This window comes from Protopterus annectens, chromosome 5.part0 (genome assembly GCF_019279795.1).
Source record: "Protopterus annectens isolate FY-2018-M chromosome 5.part0, PAN1.0, whole genome shotgun sequence".
NCBI classification, from domain to species: domain Eukaryota; kingdom Metazoa; phylum Chordata; order Ceratodontiformes; family Protopteridae; genus Protopterus; species Protopterus annectens.
This window is the reverse complement of record NC_056735.1, coordinates 767,554,609-767,560,608: the sequence shown is the minus strand read 5'-3', so window position 1 is coordinate 767,560,608 and position 6,000 is coordinate 767,554,609. Positions and strand designations below refer to the sequence as shown.

At 46.3% G+C, this 6,000-nt stretch overlaps 1 protein-coding gene across 1 annotated transcript in view; it reads right to left on the bottom strand.

The window, feature by feature from the left end:
• Positions 1 to 6,000, bottom strand: part of ACAT1 (acetyl-CoA acetyltransferase 1) — a 704,624-nt gene that overhangs the window by 333,871 nt on the left and 364,753 nt on the right. The window lies entirely within an intron of this gene.

The window sequence follows — 6,000 nt, the reverse complement described above, 5'->3', positions numbered from 1 at the left end:
GGGAGGCCCTAGGGAAGGATGTTCCTGAGCACCACAGAGCCAAAGGATGCTCTCCCCCCGGAGACCATATCCAATTTGTAATGAGTGATAAAGATATGGGGGTAGCCCAAGTTGCGGCTGCACATATGTCATCCATAGAAGCTCTAGAATGAAAGGCTACTGAAGTGAAAACAGATCTAGTAGAATGTGCCTTAATTTCTGTTGCAAGTCCAGCTTCGTTTGAGTATAAACAAAAGTGATGCAATCTCTCAACCATTTTTACAGAGTAACATTTGAAACTGGTTTGCCCAGTCTAGTACCTGAAAAGAATAGAAACAGTTGGTCTGATTTTCTAAATGCTTTAGTTCTGACCAGATAAAAATGTAATTGTCTGTGTATGTCGAAGAAATGCAAGCAATACTCCCCCTTGTTTGAAAAGTTTGGGAAGAAAACTGGTAGACCTATAAAATTATTAATATTGGAGTCTGATGCTACTTTTGGTAGAAAGGAGGGATTAGTTCTAAGTGATACTTTCTCTTTGTGAAAAATGATATATGGATATTTCACACACAAAGCCTGCAATTCTGATAGCCGTCACCAGCTATCAGGAATAAAGTTTTCTAAGATACACATTTGATATCACAGGTGGCTGCTGGCTCAAAGAGCTGATGGACCAAACTTTGTAAGACTAGCGTTAAGTCCAAGGCTCAATGGGCTCTTTAAAAGATGGTTTCAAATGAAAAATTGTAAAGGTGATGAAGACATCAAAGAAAGAAGTCGAAACCATTACGAAAATTTGAAATAGCAGCTAAATGAACTCTAATAGTAAATGCAGATGCTCCCGATTGGAACAAGGTTGATAAATATTCTAATACCTTGTCAACTAAAGCTGAAAAGGGCTCAGTTCATTTTTATTGAGACCAAAACAGAAATCTATTCCATTTACTAAGGTGAAGTTTCCTGGTGGAGGTTTTACGAGAAGTTAGAAGTATCTTTTGTACTGGGGAAGACAGGTTAGTCTGCCTGCCAATTACTGGAAGTGGAGGAACCAAGCCATCAGCTTGAGACCTTCCAGACCGGGATGGACTAGTCCCTGTGGGTGAGACAACAGATCTGGAGTTGGATTCAGAGTCCACGTGCAGTGTACCAGCTGAGGCCAGAGAAAGGGAAACCAGACTTGATGGGGCCAATAAGGTGCAATGAGGATCACTTTACTTCTCCACTGTTGGGCTTTTTTCAAAAATTAGGGAATTAGGGGGATTGGTGGGAAGGAGCAAAGTAGTCCTGAGGGCCAATTGTGTAGAAGCTCATCTCTCGGGGACTCCCCCTGGGGTGGATTACTGCATAGTAGCTGCTGCACTTGTGGATTGTGGGAGAGGCAAACAGATCGCAGCAAGGCTGACCTCATCGACAAAAAATCTTCCCCCACCACAATGGGACTGAGAGACCAATTGTCAGGCAGGAGAATAAGTCTGCTTAGTTTGTCCGCAATCATGCTGGAATTCCCTGGGATGTACCATTGCTATCAGAAAGTGGTTGGCGGAAATCGCCTATTGCCAAACTCTTAGGGCATCCCAACATAAAGAGTAGGATCTGGTTCTCTCCCGTTTGCTGATGTGCCAGACCACTGACATGTTGTCTGACTGAATAGCAATTGTCCCCGAAAGGAGGGTGGACTGAATAGCAATTGTCCCCGAAAGGAGGGTGGACTGAAAGGCTTGCAATGCTAATAGCATTGCCCTCAGTTATACGACGTTTATATGCAAACTGGCCTCTAGAGGGGACCAAGTGCCTTGGACTGTCTTTCTGTGAAAATGCCCCCCCAACCCCACCCCATCAGGGCAGCATCTATGGTCACTACAGCCTTGAGCTTAGAGAAGAAGGGGCAGCTCAACAATTCTTTTTCTTGTTTCATCCACCAATGTAAATCCTGCTTGCATCGGTTGGTTATGCGGATTGGGTATGACACTGGATGTGTTAACAGAGACCACTGTGATGCAAGGAACCACTGAAGCAGCCTCATATGCTATCTCACCAGAGAAACTAGGGTGATGTTGCTGCCATAGACCAAAAAAATTGTAAATCCAGATGAGCCAGAACTTTGCCTTGAGACTGTATCACTTGAAGCTGTGACCTCAACCCTCTCAATCTGTGAAGAGGGAGAGCGGCCATGCAGGATTTTGTGTTTAATGTTGCTCCGATGAATTCTATGTCTTGTGTGGGGGATAGTTTGGCCTTTTCTCTGTTTATTGAGATGCCTAAGAACTCTGCAAGCCTTATAACGAAGTCCAAGGCGAAAAGCAATAGATGCCAGGAAGGAGCAGTGAGGAGCCCGTTGTCTAAATATGGAAATGCATGGAATCCCTGTACCCTTAAGTGAGCTACTACCACTGCCATGCATTTGAACATCCTGGGGGCTGTGGTGAGACCAAAGGGCAGTGCTCGAAATTGGTAATGACTGGCTCCCAGCCAGAAGTGGAGATATCTTCTGGGGCGCTTGTCCATTTTTATGTGGTAATACGCATCCTGAAGATCTATAGAGCACATCCAATAGTCTTTCCCCAGAAAAGGAAGGACAGACTGAACCCATGACCATCTGGACTTTTGTCTGTCATTCAAAACACTGAGGTCTAGAATCAGCCTCCAGCCCCCTGTCTTTTTTGGCACTAAAAAGAATCTTGAGTAAAAACCGGATCCTATCTGCTCTGGTGGGACTGTTAGGATGACCCTTTTTGAAGCAGCTTTTGAATTTCTATTGCTGCTGTATCCCTCTGACTGGGTGGAACATTGAGGGTTCGTCCTTGTGGTCTGGGATAAAGAGTGAAGGGGATACGGTAGCCTCTGGTAATTGTCTGCACCCAGGAATCTGATGTTACTGTGTGACAGGCTAGATGGTGCAAATAAAATCTTCCCCGACTGCCTCCAGAGGAAAGGAATTTGGCTGCTGCTCAGGAGTGCTGGTAGGGTTGCCCAGAAAAAGAATCGCTGGAACCCTGGTTATGCGGACCCTCTCTGCCACGGGAGAGGTGTCTTCCCAAAGAGCCCCCCCCGCCAGGGGAGAATACTCGCCACGTGTGTCCCGAAAAGGCCCTTAAGACTTCTAGAACCACATCTTTCCACTCCTCTGATTCCTGGAGTAAGGTCTTTGGGGAGTGGAAAAACGTACACCTACAGCAGAAAGGGTCTTTCCGTCCTTTTCACACCTGACAATGTGTGTCCGACTTTTGGGCCAAAGGAGGTAGCATCTACCAGAGCGTTGATGACTTGAAAGGGTCCACAAAGTCACATAAGCGCATCCAGGCACAACGCCTGTACCAGCTGCCCTGGCAGTCTCTTCCCGCTGTGTGCACAATAAGCCACATGGACAAGTTGGATATAGATTTAAGGGTTGCAAGCTTGGAGGCAACCTTATCGGGTAACTCAGACACTGCTCCTGCCAAGGCCCCTGAAAGCGCCATTATCAGGACCCACGGAAATTGTGCGAAATGTACCAAAAAATTCAACGACCATATGGCAAAGATCATTGAAGCATAGACCTGCTTCTTGAATCTGTCCATCATCAGAGACTCTCAGTTTGAGGATGGACAGCAGGACTCTCCTCGGCTTCTTTGTGGCAGCTGCCACTGCCATAGCATCTACCGCTAGACCTTTGAACCAGTGGGGGTGATCTTTGGGTGCGGAGAGAATTTTGTCTAGTCTCCGGGGGATTGGCTCTAGAGAGTCAGGGGCTTTCCACGCGCACTGCACGATGAGCTTGACCAATTCAGTGGCAGGTGGGGTCACCCAAGAAGAAGAAGAAGGTCGGGCACAAAAGGTCTGCAAAGAAAACAGATTCCTCGGAGGAAGGGTTTGTGGGCTTCCAATCACACCTCTGTTTTAAGATTTCCAGGATGTCTCCAAAGGAGACCTCTTCAGGGGGTGACTGTTGGGACCCTTCCCCTTCATTGTAATCTATCCTCAGTGAGATTCCTCTGGAGAGCCTAGGTGCTTCCTCTTGCACAATCTCTTATGGGGTGGCTCCTCAGGGGGAGATCTGAGGATGACTGTGAAGAGACGGCACCCTGCAGCAGGTTGTCTTGCTGCTCATGTGCCCACTGCCCTGATGTAGCAGATTGTAACAACTGCGAGCCAGAGGATACATAGATGTGACACTCCAACGAGGATGGTACTAACTGCGAGCCTGATGAGGTGAGAGCTCTCTCCATAATCTGGAAGGGAATCCCGCCTGAAGAGGAATGGGAGCCTGAAAGAGAGAAAGACAACCTCAGAATTGGGGTCACATCCTGCTTTGACAAGTCCATCTCCAGAGAAGGAGCTGTGAGAGGACTCGGAACTGTCAGAGCATCAGGAACCATACATGGCACAGTGGAAAAAAGTTGGAGCCGAACTAGGGGTCCTGGAGCCGGCAGCCAAGTCACGGTCCCGCAGGTGGGTTGGCTCCGACAGAGTTGCCGACCACAGAGTCGGTTCTGGAACCAAGTTGAAATAATTGGCACCGGAAAAGTCGAAGTTGAGAGCTCCAAGACTTGCAGAGAGGTTGAAGGAGGAAGATAAGTGGGAGTCCTTGGAGAATAGGCCTCAGATCCAGATGGCAGAGAGGTCCTAGATGGGGCAGGGAGACCTCTGGACACCAACAGCTGATCCACTAATCTGACTACATCAAGCTCTGAAAGGCTCCTGGTGGAACGGATGGACATCCCAGAGGGTGATTTCCAGGCATTCAACAAAGGGACTCAATTGCTGACAAAGGAAGGCGTCAATAGATGGGGAGTGTCTAGGGCATGGGTAAGGATTTGACCTTTGGCACCATGGTCCGCTGACCAATGATTTGTTTTGGAGGGGAAGAAGTGACTGTTTTACTGGGGAAACTATTGTTGGTGCCGAGAGGGTCATAAATATTGATGAAGGGGTCAGTACCGAGGTGGCTTTCCTAGGTTCAGTAGTTGTCGGCACTGTGGGTGAAGTTGTAGGCTTCGGTGCCGAGACGGTAGCAGGGTTTGATTTTTGAATCTTAGGCCTTGGTTCCGAGGTATGAGAAGAGGCCTGGTCCTTGGAAGATTTAAATTCCTGGAATTTAGGAGACACTGGAACAGAGTGGCTCTTTTTTAACTCCTTTTTGGGAGAGACTGATGTCTCTGCCTCAGAGAAAGCCTCACTAAAAGGACATTTTAGTAGCCCTTTGAGGATTAATTTGTTGCACCTCTCTGCAAGGGTTTGAGGGCTAAAACCCTTGCAGAGTACATAAGGAGGTTAAACCTCTAAATGTGGCACACCCAAAAAAACACAAGAAAGATGCCCATCTGAGTTGGGCATCTTTCTGCCACATCCTTCTCACTGTTTGAAACCAGTGGTTCCCTTATGCTTCTCAGCCATTATCTAAATTTTTAAATGAGAAGGCACATTCACAAACACAACTTACACACACACACACAAACGCATGAAGTAAAAGAAGAAACAAGTAAAGAAAACTTTTTTTTTTTTTTTTTTTGAAAGGGTCGTACCAACAATGGTAGCTAAAGAAAAAATACCCGCAAAGAGTAAAAGGGTGAAGGGGAATAACAGCGATGGTATTGACAGAATTACCAAAGGTAAGAGGGAAGGGAGGAGCCAATAATAACGATGGTAAGAGAGTATATAGTGATAAGGTAAAAGGGAATAAACAGCACTCTCACTCAGCGACACAGGTCAGTAACTTGAAAGAATCAACTAAGTAACTAATTTACAGTTGAGACACAAAAATTATAAAAATATATAAGAAAAAGGTTGGCACTTAGCAGAGCACGGCTGATGCATCTGAAATTCGCCTCGGCAAATGAAATCTGAAGGGAAGGAAAGCGAGGCACTATGGGCAGCCTTAGGTTGAATGTTTCTGGCTGGCACAAGCTTGATAAAATGGTCGAGCCAGTTCCAAGGACAGAACAGAGACCTGACAGTTCAAGAATGAATGAAGACTGACAACATCAAATTGATAATTTCCTTGTCTATCTTAAAATTGTCACCACTTTCCTTGAAGGTACTGAT